At 44.6% G+C, this 18,334-nt stretch overlaps 1 protein-coding gene across 4 annotated transcripts in view; it reads right to left on the reverse strand.

The window, feature by feature from the left end:
• PPP1R9A (protein phosphatase 1 regulatory subunit 9A) overlaps positions 1 to 18,334 on the reverse strand; it is a 778,883-nt gene that overhangs the window by 49,935 nt on the left and 710,614 nt on the right. The gene's annotated exons all lie outside the window — the stretch shown is intronic.

Genomic DNA, 18,334 nt, shown 5'->3' on the forward strand with positions numbered 1-18,334 from the left:
TAATCTGTGCCCTGAGCTAGAATGGTTGATTATGAAATATTGTATTGGTACAATACTTGAATTTCGGAAAGCCAAGCACAATATGTAATCACTTTTTGAATCAAAGTGCAAAAATGAGCTGATTTTCACTTTCCACTGTAAATATGATGTAAATGTTCACCCAAAAAAAACCAAGAAAAATTATCAAATATAGCATTTCAAGTCAGTGTTGTTAACTGATTGTTATATGAATTTAAAACTGTGAAAACTCCAAAGGAAATATGTTTTCTATTTCCATTAACTTGTGTGGCATACACCTTTAAAAAGCTGTATGAGGTAAACGCAGATCATGTGACCAAGAACAACTTGTTGTTCGAAACGCGTTATCCCTCGACTTTGCGACTGCCAAATTAAAGATCTTTGGAACGAAGTACGGGCTCACCTGAATTCCTTTTACCTGTATTCTGTGTTCGCATATATATATATATATGGAAAGTAAATCTTACTCCCTAAGCGAGTATTCTGACTGCCAGGGTATTATTTCTGCATATGGTTGTAAAGATAAAGGAGGTGCGTAGAAGTAGCCACATGCTGTTATAGAATGAAGGGCCTGGCAAGGTCTTGTAGTTTATATTGCGTTTATGCCCACTTGGGCACAATTGACTGTACAGTTGGTCTTGAATGCTTTATTTACATCATACTAAGTGACAACCACTAATGCGATCATTTATATTTAGACTGTATTGCTCTTCCCTGGAGTAAGTTTGCTTTTCAAGACTAATTTGGTAACTATTTACGAATTTAGCCAGTAAGCATTAATGAATTTAATTGTATGTATTGACGAAATCCAAGAACTTGTACAGCGTAACGAAAGTCTTTCGTTCAGTTCTATTGATCTTATGGGTCATGTGATGAGTCACATGGTACTAGTGCACTTTAAATGTTTGTTTGTACTTGAAAACTTTATTCGTGATCAAGCCTGCTGGGTCAGGTGAAACGCGTAGAAAAGCGAGAATAAATGAAATATATTTTTCACCACATTGGCGTCGTCTCCTCTGCATATCCTGTGTCGAGGTTGAGTTTTGAATATAAATATATATATATAATATATATATATATATATATATATATATATATATATATATATATATATATATATCGCCAGTAGATAGTTATAGTTAGGACCTATTATCCATAGGAAATCCGCAACATTCTATTCCCAATAACTTTGGCGCCGGTTGACCAATCTGCACAATATTTTCCAAACTTTTGGCCAGCTCCGGTCCGCTCCTATCCTGGAAGTTTCACGATGATTCATCAAGCGGGGGCCGAGAAAAAAAGGGGTCCCAAAACACGTTTTCCCCATGCAATTTCCCATAGGACCTTTAGACTCAGCGATAGCCCAAATTTGGCAAAGAGGTAGTCCTTGGTTCAGACTCGAGCCTTTTGATTATTTGGTGTAAATCCATTCAGTAGTTCCTGAGAAAATGACAGTTAAAGTAATTTATATATCTATGGGCTCGGAGGATCCGCGTACCCTACGCGGAGCCTGCAAGGCACCCTGCCGTGCACGAGCTGCTTTTTAATTGGCTGTCAACACTCCAAATCAGGAAGTGTTGGCAGCCATCTTGTGCCTCGGTAAAGAAAACAAAGAAAAAACGTCTAAAAACGCAAAAAGGGGGCAGGGTAGACACACCCTGAACCCCTAGGCCTGCTCAGGGGGTCAGGCCTGTACAAAGACCCCCAGGGCCCCACAATGTAATACATTTTTTTAAATTGCGGGATGCGCGTAGGATCCGTGCATCCTAGCGATAGAAAAAAAAAAGAAACACGGTCTCCCGGTAAATATGTTAATTTGCCCCCGTGGGGGCCAAATCCCGGGGGCATTATTAAAAAATAAGTGTGGGGTGTCCCAATCACCTCACACTGCCCCGGGGCCCGCCAACCCCGGGGCTCTTAGTTAAGATTATGCGGGGGCCTCACGGGGCTCCCCACAGCCCTGGGGACCGCCACCCCCCGGGGCTTTAAAACTTTAGCTGGGGGGGCTCTGAGGCCCCACCAGCCCTGGGGACCGCCACCCCTGGGGCTTTCTTGAAATGGGTGGGGGGGCTCTGATGCCCCCCCAGGCCTGGGGACCGCCACCCCGCAGGGCAATAATTATAAGTAGGTGGGGGCTCAAAGGCCCCCCAAGCCCCGGGGACCGCCACCATCAGGGCAGGTTTTTAAATTAAAAAACCTGTGTGGGGAGAGCTTGAGCCCCCCCCACACGCCCCCTCCCCGGGGCTTTTCAAATGATGGCAGGAGGGCCGCGCGGCCCCCCTCCTGGAGCCTTTGATGGCCCTGGGGACCACCACCCCCCAGGCTGGCTCCTGCAGTGTCCCAGGATGCCCACCCCAGGGACACTGCCGTTTACAATGACAGGGCAGGAGCCTCGCGGCTCCCACCCTGTCATTGCAAACTGCTTTCGTATTTGGAAGAGAGAGCAGCTAGCTAGCATGTTAGCTGCTCCCCATATGGATAAGCAATGCTGGCTCCCGCAGGATGCAGGGAGCCAGCTGGGACCGTGGGGGGATTGGGGCTATTAGTGGCCCGGGAGGGGGGTCACTTGGCCCCCCTCCCCAAAATGAAATTTTAAAAAAATGAATGTAAAAAAAGGGCCGGCCCTGGGAGATGGGGTCCCCGGGGCCATAAGTGGCCACAGTAGGGGGGCAAGGCAGCCCCCTCCAAATATATATATATTTTTTTTAAAAGGCCCACGCCCCGGGAGATGAGGTCCCCGAGGCAGATTATGACCTCAGGAGGTGGGCCACGCGGCCCCCTTCCCAATACTTTTAATATAAAAAATGGGGGCAGGCCCTGGGGGATGGGGTCCCCAGGGCTAAAAAAAATTGAAATAGAAGGTGGGCTACACAGCCCCCTACTTAAAAAAAAAATTTTAAAAATGGGATCGCGGCCAGAGGCCACACCCCCTCATTGCACCACTCTGCAAACGCGACCCGTGGCGCGTTTTCGGAGGGGGAACAAATTCCCCTTGAATACTGGGGGTTCCTGGGGGCCAACTAGCCCACCAGGTACCTCCAGTATGCCCCAGGGAGCTCCATTGCAGAGAGGTGTTCTGAGGCCATGCCCCTTTTTACACCTCTCTGCAACGCAGCTCTGTGGCACTTACTGGAGGTAGCTGGTGGGCTAGTTGCACCCCAGGGACCCTCAGAATTCAAGGGGACTTAATCCCCCAACTTAAAACGCGCCACGGGGCGCGTTTGCACAGTGGTAAAGAGAGGGGGCGGGGCCTGAGTTCACATGTGTGCAAACACACCCTGTGGCGCAGTTTAAGTTGGGGGATTAATTCCTTGACAATACTGAGGGTCCCTGGAGGCCAACTAGCCTACCAGGTACCTCCAGTAAGCGCAATGGAGCTGCGTTGCAGAGTGTTGTAAAAGTGGGGCATGGCCTCTGAACACCTCTCTGCAACACAGCCTCCTGGCGAATACTGGAGGTACCTGGTGGGCTAGTTGGCCCCCAGGGACCCACAGGATTGAGGAGGATTTAATTCTCTAACTTAAAATGTGCCACAGGGTGTGTTTGCAGACATATCGCCTCAGGCCACGACCCCTTCCTTCACCACTGTGCAAACACGCCCTGTGGAGCGTTTTAAGTTGGGGAATTAATTCTCTTTGAATACTGAGGGTCCCTGAGGGCCAAATAGCCCAACAGGTATCTACAGTATGTGCCAGGGAGCTGTGTTGCAGAGTGTTGTAAAAAGGGTGGGGTGGCCTCTGAACACCTCTCTGCAACACAGCCTCCTGGCGCATACTGGAGGTACCTGGTGGGCTCCACAGGATTGAGAAAGAATTAATTCTCTAACTTAAAACGCGCCACAGGGTGTGTTTGCAGACATATCACCTCTGGCCACCCCCTCTTTCTTCACCACTGTACAAACCGCCCTGTGGAGCGTTTTAAGTTGGGGAATTAATTCTCTTTGAATACTGAGGGTTCCTGTGGGCCAAATAGGTCAACAGGTTTCTCCAGTATGCGCCAGGGAGCTGCGTTGCAGACAGGTGTTCAGAGGCCACTCCCCTTTTTACACCTTGTTGCAACACAGCTCTGTGGCACTTACTGGAGGTACCTAGTGGGCTAGTTTGACCCTAGGGACCCTTAGGATTGAAGGGGACTTAATCTCTCAACTTAGAATGGTGACAGGGAGCATTTACACAGTGGCGAACGGAGGGGAGGGGCCTGACGTGATGTGTGCAAACACGCCCTGTGGGGCATTTTAAGTTGGGGAAAAATTCCACTTCAAACCTGAGGGACCATGGGGGCCAATTAGCCCACCAGGTGCTTCCAGGAAACGCCACTGTGCTGCGTTGCAGAGAGGTGGTGCAGGCCGTGCCCCTTTTTTACATCTTTCTGCTACGCAGCTCTGTGGTGCTTACTGGATGTACTACGAATTCCGATTTACTCACCTGTTATCAGGAGAGACCTCAGTGCAGCATCTTTGAGCCCAGTACTGATCCTGAAAAGTAATTCTAACCATACTTACCAGTAACTTGAATTTTCTTCCATAGGCTAATTTTGACTGGTTTCACTTGGAAATTCTTCTAATTGTGGAGTTTTGCAACTGTTAAATATTCACCTAAAATCATCCGAACAACGAATACCGATTTACTCACCTGTTATCAGGAGATAACCCAGTGGTGCATCTTTTAGCCCAGCACTGACCCTGAAAAGTAATTCTAACCATACTTACCAGTAAGTTGTATTTCCTTCCATAGCAATCCATTGTATGGTTTTCACCAGAAACGTTTCTAAGTGTCTATTTTCACAAACTACAAATATTCCTTAAAAATCGCTTGCATAACTTAAACACATAGTCATGTCATGTCATGTCAAAGGTTCTTATATAGCGCCTTATCACAGGTGCTTTGGGAACCCGTCCTGGCTTTTCCCTGTGAGATAACCCCTACTGGGCATCCCCAAAGTGAAAGCCAGGCATCCCGCCGCGGGGGGGGGGCCGTAGTGGAGATTAAGCAAGCTATTGCCCAGAGTTGCAGAGTGTGAACCCGTGATTCGAGTAGGCACCGAAGCGAGAATTATCGAGTCCGTGGACAATTTGGGCTCAAGACCCTGCCGCGTCGGGAATTGAACCCTGGTCCCGGGTCTGACCTCTGCTTCAGGGTCTGCCTTCTCTAACCAGTGAGCCACACTTCTCCACATTCTTTCAACTGTTTACAGGAGATGCACCAGTGCTGGATCCAGGATCCACCACTGAGTAAGAAAAAGTGACGATAACACTACTTACTTGCTAAGTGAATTTCCTCCCATAGGATAACATTGGAGATTCTATGTGTAAAAGTTTCTAAGTGCCAACTTTCAAAATACAATAATATTCCTTAAAGATCACCACTGTAACCAAAACGCTTTTAGTTAACTGTTTACAGGAGATGTCCCAGGAGTGAATCTAGGATCCAGTCCTGTGGTTAGAAAAGTAATCCATAAAGTAACTAGTTGCATTTAACTAAAAGTTCCTATTCAGCTCAATGTTGCATTGTGTTTGAAATTGTGTTGCCCATTGCTACAACTGTAACTACTGTACTTAAAACTCTATTGCCTATTTACAAAGTATTTAAACTAAAGTAATTCATTCTGAGAAAGTATATTTTGTAATGTAATGTATAATGTAATTATAATGAAATTTAAAAAATCAAATATCTAAAAAAAAATAGTTAAAAAAAATTAGTAAATCAGTATCAAAAAATAAATATAAGAATTGATACATGTAAAAATTGTCATTTACAAAACCTTTGAAATTCACTAAAAAAACATAGGTTTCAGACATGTCACGTGGATGATGTCATCAGTGATGTCATCAGTGATGTCATTTGAGATGTCATCAGTGATGTCACTGACCATGTCATGAATGATGTAATATGTGACATCATCAGCAGTGGATTGCGGGCGCGCGAGGTATAGTTAGTACAACTAACTAATATTTACCTTCGGCCGCTTATCTTTTCCCTGAAGAGGTGGAATGTCACCGTATTCAACTATGCAGACGATCTGCAAATCATTTTTCCGCTTAACACTCCTAATGCAGCTCTCGAATGCCAAGCGGTGATGTTACACATCCAGCATTGGATGAACTCCCACCAGCTTAAGCTGAACCCGGGGAAGACCGAGTTAATTCTCCCGGGCAACAGTCTTAGTCACTGGGGCCCACAGTTCTGGCCGACTGAGCTTGGCTCCCCACCTGTCCCGGCACAGTCAGCAAAGAGTCTCGGGGTCATAATTGACACGGAGCTCTCTCTTAAACCGCAGGTCGGCGCGGTTGCGTCATCATGCATGTTTCAGCTCAGGAAAATCAGGAAAGTATCTCACCTCCTCACACCGGAGGCCCTGATACAAGTCCTGATTTCCCTGGTGCTCTCTCGCCTGGATTACTCTAACTCTCTGTACCATGGCTTACCTAAATCACTTCTGTACAGGCTCCAGATTGTACAGAATCAAGCGGCGAGACTGGCCTACAAAATCCCGAAGTGGCAGTCTGCAAGGCCATTGCTTCGCAAACTCCACTGGTTGCCGGTGGAGCAGAGGACTGCATTCAAGACCGGCTGCCTGACTTTTAAGGCTGTGTCTGGGACCTCCCCCGCCTTTCTCAATTCACTGGTCATCCCCTATTGCCCGGTACATAACCTCCGGTCTTCCTACCGCCAACTCTTAGTTATCCCTCCTATTAAACTTAAAAAGTTCGGTGGCCGCAGATTCGCCTACCAGGCTACTACTCTTTGGAATCAGTTGTCCTTCCCCCTCAAATCTGCCAACTCCCTTCTGGTGTTCAGAAAACTTCTGAAAACCCACCTTTTTATGCAGACTGGCTAGACTCCCGCTTTACACCTCACAGCACTCAACCAGCGCCAGGAAACCTACGGTGTCAGTGCGCTATACAAGAACCCCTTAAGATAAGATAAGATAAGATAAGAACTATAACGTGGGAATTTCATGGTTTTGTACAAGTGAAATGTCCAACTAACTATAACACCCCTAAAACCTATGTTTTTTTCAGTAAATTTCTAAGGTTTTTTAAATGCTAATTCCTAACTATAACATGTCTGAAACCTATGTTTTTTTCAGTGAATATATATATATATATATATATATATATATTACCTACTGGCTGTCGCCAGTAGGTAGTTATAGTTAGGACCTAGTTTCCATAGGAAATCCGCAACATTCTATTGGGAATAACTTTGGCGCCGGTTGATGAATCTTTGCAAATTTCTCAAAGAAGATGGCCCGCTCCGCTCCTTCCCTGAAAGTTTTGGGGGGATTCGTCAAGTGGGGGCTGAGAAAAAAGGGGGGTCCCAAAACGTGTTTTCCCCATGTTATTTTCCATAGGACGATTAGACACGGCTACAGCCCGAACGGCTGAACAGGATTACAAGATATTTGGCAAAATGGAAGAGTCTGATTCGCAGATCACGCTTTTGCTCAAATCGTTAAATCCCTCCAGTAGTTCCTGAGAAAATCAAAAGGAAAAATATATATATATCTAGGCGCGCGTACCGTACTCTTACCGCACTCTTACCGTACGGTACGCGTACGGTAAGAGTACGGTAAGAGCACCTTCCCATGCACGAGCTGCATGCTGATTGGCTGTCAACTGTCTGTCAACACTCCTAACGAGAAATTGTTGGCAGCCATCTTGTGCCTCAGTAGACTGAGGCACAAGAAAGCATAAAAACAAACTTTCAGCTTGGTAGTGTGTGTATAGCTGTATATGCAAATACATGGATGTTTGCATGTGTGAGTATGTGTGTGAGTAACTCTATTGATGACTGTCGGTGTGTAACAAGATGTATAGGTGTATCAGTACAAATGATGAGTGAGTACATGTATGAGTGACTATATAGAACTGTTAGTGAATGAGTGGATGTGTATATAGATGATGGAATTACTGAATAGGTTGTTGTAACTGGTATTGGTATCTCCATTTTGTTGAAAATTTAATTTTCTATTTTTGAATGTGTGTATCAAAGGTTATATTACACTGAGAGGAGGTCTGCCACTTTTTTTGACAAGGATGATGTCATCAGTGATGTCGTCAGGGATGTCATTTGAGATGTCATTTGAGATGTCATCAGTGATGTCATGAGTGATGTCGCTGACTATGTCATGAGTGATGTCATCAGCAGTGCATTGCGGGCGCGCGAGTTATAGTAAACTGAACTAACTATAACGGGGGAATTTCAAAGGTTTTGTATGAATGAAATGTCCAGCTAACTACAACATGTGTGAAACCTATGTTTTTTTTCAATGAATTTGCAAGGTTTTTTAAATGCTAATTCCTAACTATAACGTGTGTGAAACCTATTTCCTCAATCCAACACACTCCCATAGTACTCTATTTGACACATCCACAGTTATGTCCCTAGTACTTCAGATTCTCCCACCATATGTTGTGTTTACCCTCACCTCCCCAAATTTCTCTTTTTCTCTCAACATTTATCAACCTACTCTCTCCTAGTTAATCAAACACCCCTTCTCTGGTTTTACCTCCTTTCTTTTTTAGCACGCAGCAATCTTCCCATCCCCCACAGCACACAAGTAGATTCTATATCAACTATCATTCTGCTGCATCCTGCCTTGCATTCAAAATCTATGTCTTGCTAATGTTACTTTCGTTTGTCCATCCATAGTACTTATAATCATCTCCATGCTCAATTTCTCTCTCTGGTTATCATTCTTCCTTCAATACATTGTTGTGCCCTCAAAGGTATTCCTACACACCATATGCATCTAAATATCTGAACGGACACCCTATAATTAAAGCTGAGCAGCAGCTAGATCTTTGAATCCTTTAGTCCTATGAATACCCAATTTTACGCTTCTCCATCTTAATGCATTATCGTCTCCCTACATTTTTCATTTTATCTCATATTTGAAAGGCTCCTCTCCCGGCGGCTGGACAATCTACATTTTATGCTTAATTGCAACCAGGTGTTGGGCCCCCATTGCCCTACATGCACTCAAATTGAACTACCTCTAAACAGCCGTTATCTTATTTGGATAGCTCCAAGATGCTCCCAACTCATGTGCAATGTGCTCCCTTTATGACCTACCCTGTTTTTGATGCGTGAATATATTAGATGCTGCCTTACCTGCTGCTCGTCAACATGTAATCTTTCCGCTGAACTATCACTTGAGGTGTTTAACCTTTTGCAATATGTGCATCCAAACTGATCTACCTCTTCTGGAAGCTCTTATACTTCAAAGGTTATGTTGCCCGCTGCTAAGGTATCGATATTTCTAACCTTATACGCTATGTGCACCCACATTTATCTATCTCATTCCTATGCGTTATAATTCATATGTTGCCTTGTCTGTGTTAGCCTGGCTGTATTTTAGTTGAAATTGTGACTTGATGCTTTTGTCTCGATTTTTGCCACTGTTATATCCGCTCCTTCTCCATCGGGCTCACATGATTACGGTCCCAACTTCTGAATACCCCCTTTCTTCCAACACCTCCCCGTCTCAAACCTCCTCATTATAAGGCCCTTGCTCTGGTATTCAGGGCTAACTTCCTATTCACTGACTTTTCTCCTACCCTCACATCTCCCACTCTCCCCCCTCCTTGTGCCTCCCTCCAATCTCCCACCCGTACAACCTGCTCTTTCCCTCTTGATCATCCTAGCTGAATTACCATGCCTCCCCTCAATCATACCCTTACAGCTCCAGATTCTCTCATCACTAGGCATGGCTCCAACTCTTGGAACATCCTTTACCCTTCCAGCCTCTCTAAAAATGCTAAGAAGAACTTGAAACTCAAACTATTATTACGTCACCAAGAAACCTTATTTGCCGATAATTATATTAGCCTAACCTCCATCATTAACACTAACTACATCTTTTACTGCAGACACCCCTCTAAATGGAAAAGTGTTTTCCTCCACCACCTCCCCATAACGAAATCTTGCAAAATCCCATATGGTTTGAAACTGTCCACCACCCCTTTCTCCACTTTTTCAGGCGACATTGACATCTCTATCTGTAAGTCCGGAAATATCTTCATTCAAGCCACTGAGAGCCACCTCACCATCTTCAAGCACCACTTCAGCTCCCTATACAATTGACTATCTTCTTCCTCCCACATCTCTGCTGCCTCTCAATCACAGGAAGTCCCTCAGGCTTTGCCTCTTTTGACACCATCCCCGCTGCTCTCTCATTCTGCAACTACTTATGAAATCTCCCAATCCCCGACCTTGGATCCCACCGCCCCTTTAGCATCCTCCCCTGCGCTTAACCCTTCCACATCATCCCTAACCACTCAAACTCTCTCTCCCCTTGCCTCATCTGCCTCTCCACCTTCTCCTGATTTTCCGGCACACTCGGCCTCCCAAACCCTCTCCCCCACTCCTGACTCTCTCCCACTCAATGCTAATCACCCCCTCTTATCTTTCATTCCTTTCAGCCCCCTATGCCTGATCCCCCACTCCGACCCCCCTACACTCTGCGTCCCCTCACTCCGACCCCCTCACAGCTCCACTTAGGACAACAAACTCTCACAACCTAAATGACCCCCATCAACAAGATGGTACCCTACCTCACTCGCCCCATGCCCCTCCTCCAATAGCACCTACCAGGCCCTGGGTATGATGGCTCTCACACTACAAGTCATCCTCAGTCTAACATCCCGAACACTGTTCACTGCCCGCCACCTGGGTTCCCTCCACGTCTTCTTACTATTTCGCTCTCCCTCTCAAATGTGGAACATACCACTCTCCCCCCGACCTCCTTGCCTCTTTACCCTTCATGCTCTTAACCCAATCGCTCCTTAACATTGAACTCCACCTCTCTATCCTGACGTTGGAACTTTCATTCCTCAGGAAAGACTTTAATGCCCTCCGCGAAACTAATGTTGCCAACCATACCTTTTCCAGGAGCTCCGTACAGACAAACACTGCATCCCCTCAACAAGGGAATACTACACCTCTCGGTATTCCAACCCGTTGACCTCCCGGTAACAGTCCTCTTATACCATCCCAAGCCCTGAGCCATCTCTCCTCCCCGGGTCCCGGGGACTTAAATATCCCCTACCCCCTATCTCCAGGACTACTGATCCTCCCACACTGCACTCCACTATCTTGGGGAGAAGCCGTATCCTCACCTCCCCTGGCTTGCCCAGACCTCCCCTGCAACTCTCCATGACTACTGACCCGCCTACACGTCACTCCCCTATTCTGGTGATCCTGGGACAAGCCATATCCCTTCCTCCCCGACTCGTCCCGACGCCGTCCACAAATCACCATAATCCATACCTGCAGTCCCCCCAAAATTAGCCCTAAACCCCTCAACTGCATGCTGGTCAACTGTCATTCGGCCTTACGACATGCAACAAAAATCTCAGAAATCATCCTTAGTAAATCCATTAACATCGCTTTTCTTATGGAAACCTGGCTCAAGGCTCACTATTCATCTATTCTTGACCTGCTATCTCCCCCGGGTTACTCCATCTTGAGAAAAGATAGGCTTGACAAAACTGGAGGGGGCCTAGCCATAATCTTTAAAGATGAAGTCCAACTTTGAATACATCGGAACCAAACTTAAAGTTCAGGGCTCCCCTTCTATTTGACTACATAATATCTACCATCCCCCTGGGGACCCTTTGGCCTTTGTGGAGGAATTGTCTGACATGCTTTCCCAAGCCTCGATTTCCAACTCCAAAAAACACTTCCTCTGTGACTTTAATATTCACTGGAACAATAAGGATGACCCCTCGGTTAACACCCTCAATGACTTACTTGACGTTACTGACTTGAATTAACTCTGCCATTCGCCAACACATTCCGAAAGGGCTACTCTTGATGCAATCATTACTAGCAAAGATCTGGCTTCCCTTTCCTGCATTCTCCCCATTGACTGGTCGGACCATCACCTTATCCTCTTCACGATTAACTGCGGCGTACCACCCCCCCGTCCCCTAAAAACAACAAACGTAGGAAATTACCCAGAAATCTTAACCTTATTCCTCCAGGGGAACTGGAGACCAAGATTAAAGGAAAACTTCTACTTATACCTCCCTCTCAAAATGCCAATGACCTTACCGAACATTACAACAAATTCATCATTGAGGTCCTTGACCATATTGCCAAATTAAAACTGCATAAAAATAAATCTGCCAAATCCTGGATTAATGCTGATCTCAACAATGAGAGACGCTCACTTATGCTGATCGAAAGCACGTGGAGACAACACCCCTCCCCCCGAATTTAGCTCTCCTCAAAACAGCAAGGGCTAACTACAAAAAGCACATCCTCAATGAAAAGGCCGCCTTCTTCCGTGCTCAACTTGACTGGGCAAAAAATCGACCCAGAGAACTTTTCAGCATTATCAAAAATCAAACAGCTTCTGCCCCCCCAAATTGTTGGCCTCTATCGAAAGATGTGAAGAAATTGCTAACTTCTTTTTCGAAAAAATCACCAAGATTGATCAATCCTTTGCCTTGTCCCTTCCACCACACTGCTCATCATCCCTCTTTGATCTCCCATCCAAGTCTCCTTTCACGACTTTGCCCCGCCGACTCTGTTCATCTCCCTCCCCCTGTCGCCCCTCCTGAACATTTACTCACCAGCCCACAGCTAAAAAATAATGCATCTTGACTTAGCTTCACCCCTGTTACAGAGCGTGAAGTCCTCAACATCATCACCAAGCTTAAACTCTCCTCTCATACCTTTGACACTCTTCCCACTAACCTTGCTCAAGATTTAAAGCATATCATTGGACCACCATCGTCAACTCCTCCTTGGCCACAGGGTGTGTCCCTGTTTCCCTCCAGCATGGCCAAATCACTCCTACCCTCAAAAATGCTACTGCCGACCCCACTGACCTTAACAATCTGCATCCTATCTCTAATCTTCCTCTTCTATCGAAGGCCCTCGAAAAATGTGCCTTGCTCCAACTGGACAAGCACATTGAATCTGTTTACCTTTTGGACACATTACAGTGAGGATTTTGAAAGGGCTGCAGTACTGAAACTGCTATGCTCAATATTGTTGATGACATCCATCACTCCCTCGACAGGGAGGAGGCCTCCCTTTTCATTCTTCTTGACCTCTCTGCGGCATACGATACTGTTAACCACTGCGCCTTACTCAAAACCCTCCAAGATCGTTTCGGCTATAATGGTCTAGTCCTCAAATGGTTCACCTCCTTCTTTCAGCACAGATACCAACAAATGAAAATCAGCAGTTGCCTCTTTAAACCTATTCCTGTCCCCCTGGGTGTTCCCCAAGGTTCTATTCTCTCTCCCTCTCTATTTAACCTCTTCATGGAACCCCTAACTACCACCTCTATGCTGACAATACCCAGCTTTACTACAGGATCAAATCCCAAGCTGACATTCTGCACCTCAATGATGCTCTGACTAAGACTCAATCAATCAATCAATCAATCAATTCCTTTATTCGGTTTTCATGAAGTATAGAAAAACCATAAAAGTACAGTAAAAAATACAAATTACATTTCAGATTGACACTTCATTCACTATTTACAATAAATAAGTTAAAATGTCTACTCATTCAGGAATTGAAGTACATTATAACATTAAGAAGATAAAAACAGAGTTAAGAAATCAGTAATTGAGAGCATGTGACAGCTAATTTAACATATAAAAAGAACTATAACCACATTCAGAATATACAGTGTGAATTTCTATTCTAGGTTTTTCCTATGCCTAATACAGATTTTCAGGAATTGTGTAATATTTTTCACAAAACATTCTGTATGCAGCATTGCAGTGCAATAAATGCTGGGCGGCATGATCTCATACCAAAGATTCTTAAAATTGGTTTTATCCATCTTCCCCTCCACTCTTTATAGAATTTACAAAACAAGACCATGTGCATTGTCGACTGGACCGATACGTCGTCGCAGGGGCAAAATGACAAGACCTTTGTCCAGTCGTTCATTTTAGGGAAGGTTGTCAGATGATGGAATGTGTTCAGCCTAAACCGTATTAGAACAAACCTCTCATAACCATTCAAAGTATAGGTAAGGTAAGGTTGTATCTTTAGAGTGGTTTGAATGATTAGGGTATGCTGTACCGAACACTTATTTACTTCAGTAAGTAATCTGAGCCCCTCCAGATGGCCCATGCATTGTTTTTTAAATGATTTCCTCTGGATCTTGGCTATCAATACTGGATTATGATAGTACGTTAAGAGACCCAGGTCAGATAGGAACTTTTTCACATACATGAGCCACCCAATCTTATCAACATTTTCAAGGGCGAGGCAATCCTTCAATATCTCCTGATTAAATGCTGTTTTTGGAGATGACCAGATACGATGCGATTATAGGACTGGTTGTGCTTTTATTATATCAGTGATATAAGATATTCCTAGTTCCACATGGCAATTATACATTGATGTGCCTCGGGGAAATACCAGCAAATACCTCAAAAAAAGCATTTTCCACTTTCTGTATGGCATCTACCCCACAGAATCCCCAGATTCCAGCCCCATATGTTGCCGTAGTGATGCATTTGGCTTGGTATATCTGTAGCATTTCTACCGGGGGCCTCTTGCTTAGCCTCTGTGCGAAATTAACCAACGACGTGGTAGCCCTCACGAAGAGGAGTTTCCTGGCATTTATTGCTTGTCTCCAGGAACCCTTATTGTCAATTAAAAAACCTAAGTAAGGGTATGTAACGGTTGATTCTAATTTAATATTCTCTATAAAGATGTCCTTCTGCTTTTTTCGCCCAACCCCACAGCTCATTACAAATGTCTTTTTTATATTGATTTTTAATTCTAAATTTGCCATAAATGTATAGTACCTGTTGAGGGCGCGTTGTAGTTCTAGGGAAGTTCGTACTAAAATCACAGCATCGTCCATGTAGAGTAGGGCGGGTATTGGGCGCTTCTGTTGCTGCAGCAGGTCCTGACTCCCCTCCAACATGGCTTGTTCAAGACCATTTGTATAGAGTGTAAAAAGGAAAGGAGCCAGGACTCAACCCAGCCTGCCCCCCCTCTCTACTTTGAACGGTGCCGTGAGCTCCCCACCTGCACCAAACCGCACCCTGGCCGTAGCATTTGTGTAAGAATCGCTAAGAAAATGAACTATGGAGATATCCACACCCATTTCTACCAAGATACTCCAAAGTTTGGACTGACTGACACAATCGAAGGCGGCGGTCAAATATACATAGGCCATGTATAGCCTTCCCCCCTTATCTTTCACATATTTTCCCATTAGAAGTGACAGATTAAGGCCTTGCTCCATGGTACCCAAACCTTCCCTAAACCAAAATTGGAGATTGGACAATACTTTGCTATCTTCTGCCCATTGCTGTAGGCGTTCAAGAACGATACGACCTGCCACCTTGCCCAAAGAATCCAGTAAGGATATAGGATGATAACAGGCCGGGTTCTGTCGATCTCCTTTCTTAAAGATTGGGACTAGGATTGAGTTTGACCATGAATCAATAAGCCCTACTGAACAAGTAGCTTGTAAGACTCTTGTCAGTATAGGTGACCATAAGTCCATATTAAATTTGAAAAGATCCACTGGGACCCCATCAGGGCCTAGAGCCTTTCCCCCTTTACTGGCCTTTAGAGCGTGTTCGACATTCGATAAATTAATATCAAGATCAGATACAGGACTAGATACAGGACTAGAAAGATACAGGACTAGAAAGGCAACTTATCATAGAGTTATTATCTGTCACAGGGTTTACATCAATATTTAAGCTAATAATGATGGAAAAAATTTCTATCCAGTGATTTTCATCAACAGCAATTTCAACTGTCGGCCCTTGTCCCCCTTCGGAGAGAAATGGGGTTTTAGGAACTCTCCAGAAGGCAACACTGTCCTTGTTTCTACAGCTTTTAAGAAGTTCTTCCCAGAGTTCTTTTTTCAACTCAGCTTTCCTTAGTTTTATAGCCTGATTGTATGCTCTTCTTAGCTGTACAATGCTATTTCTATCCCTCTCCTCTGCGTGCAGAGCGGTTTTTAGCTCGCGATATGCCTTTGTGTAGGTCTTATTGAACCAACCTTTGCTCTTACCTTTATTGTTTTTTTGTTGGTCAAGCAGTGTTTTATTTATCTCCTTATAATTTCCAAGAAGTTGCTTAAAACCTTCTGATGTGGAGAAGTGTGGCTCAATGGTTAGAGCGGCAGACCCTGATGCAGAGGTCTGTCCCGGGACCAGGGTTCAATTCCTGCCTCGGCGGGTCTTGGGCTCAATTTCCTTGGACCCGATAATTCTCGACTCAGTGCCTATTCTAATCATGGGTCCCACTCTGCAACTCAGGGCAATAGCTTGCTTAATCTCCACAACGGCCCCAACAGTGCTGGGATGCCTGGCTTCACCTTGGGGGTGCCCAGGAGTGGACATTTCACAGGGAAAAGCCAGGAAGGGTTCCACAGCGGTATGCGTTACAGTGCCAGGACACCCCAGTTGGGGTGTAAGTGCGCTTTACAAGTAGAAATTTCATTTCATTCATTCATGTGAAGAAGAGGGATCTAAACATTTAATTATCGAGTCAAAGGAATTCACTACTACCGCTTTCGTAGTTTGTTGTGGGTCAACTTTAGCCCATCTGAGGGAATATCATTTTTTTCTATCAATAGACAGATTTTTTTGCCCTAATTTTCTTTCCGATTTATTACTGCCCGAATTTGGGGGACAAGAGATCGAAATGCTATTTGGGAAGTGGTCACTAGTTGCATTTTCGTGAGTCTTAAAATTCATCAGGCGGGGGGCAGCCCTACTCGTTATAAAAATAAAATCTATAACGGTACTAGCGCCTCTGCCATTAAATGTTTGCGAGCGAGGAATTGGTGGTGAGATTAATTCATTAGCAAATCCCAGTTCCAGTAAAAATAATGTCTCATATAGGCATTCACCACTTATAGTGTGCGGGAAATGAGTTAAGTTTACACTGTTTTCATCAGATAAGCCACATGTTGCGTTGCTGCTTTGGTTACATGGTGATAAATTAAAATCGCCACCCCACATCACAAAAGGTGGATTAGAGCTCCTACTCTGAATCTCCAGAAGGGTGAAGCGAATTTCTTTTAGGGTTAAAATCAACTGTTCCTTATGCATATTGTTATAGAAATTAATCAAAACTAACTTTTCTCGCTTATTCATGTTAATAGATATAATTTGGTAGTTTGGATCTGATTTAGTAAAAGTTATTGACTTAGACCCCAAAAGGTTCGAGATATAAACTATCAGACCCCCTTTAGCCCTACCAAAGGTTGAAGGAATGGCAGGGGAAAAATAAGACTAATACCCCTCAATATGGATTGCTGTAATGGCCAATGACTCCTGTAAACAGAGCACCTGATATTTACCAACAAAAGCGAGCCACTTATAATTACTAGTTTTTGATCGCAGGCCCACTACATTCCAAAATAGAATGTTCCATTAAGACTCAACACTGGTTCCAGCACAATCACCTTAAACTCAACCCTAAAAAACGGAAGTCATTCTCGTCGCTCCTAAAAACAACCGGCTTCCCATCCAACTTTGGATCTCTGACCTTAAAGCTCTCAACTGCTCTTTGTCCACTTCTAACTCAGTTAAATCCCTTGGAATAAGGATTGACCACAACCTCAGCCTTTCTCCCCACATAACAAAATGCAGCTAAAGGCGCTCTCTTCACTCTTCACCACCTCAAGAAAATTAAACCCTTCATTTCTGCTGATGACTTTAAATTAGTTGTTCAATCACTAGTACTTTCTAGATTGGACTACGGTAATGCCATTCTCTCTGGAACACCGAAAGTCCACTTAGCCCCAATCAAATCTGCCCTTAACCTCGTGGCAAGGCTCATTTCTGACAGCAAGGAGTTCAACCACATTTCCCCCATCCTCAAAGAACTCAAATGGCTTCCCATCCATCCCGAGATCACCCCGCTCCCACCACAGGCGGAGCGCACCATCAGTCTCACCCTCCGGCATTGACCGCGCTTAGCATCCTTGAGGTTGCCAGCCCTTCACTCTGGTACACCTAAAAGATACCCAGCAGGGTCCCTTGTGAGTATCTTTCATTTCTTCTTTCACTCAACCGGTGTATCACTCTCATCATGTGGCTGCACAATTGCCTTTCAGATGTCCCTACACCCATAGGTCCTGAAGAGACCCTGTATTGTTTTAAAGGGTCGAAACGTCACTGACAACCGATCAAAGCAAACCAATTCGATGAGCCCTGATCATTGTACACAGTGGCTGTCATCATTGCATAATTATTTATGGTCATGTTTTGTGGAAACCAAGTCACATATGTCACAAATTTAAAAGTTATTTCTTTACTTTTGGTTCCAATTTCACTACAGACCGTAGCACTATCATG

Source organism: Lissotriton helveticus, chromosome 10 (genome assembly GCF_964261635.1).
Source record: "Lissotriton helveticus chromosome 10, aLisHel1.1, whole genome shotgun sequence".
Classification (NCBI taxonomy): Eukaryota; Metazoa; Chordata; class Amphibia; order Caudata; family Salamandridae; genus Lissotriton; species Lissotriton helveticus.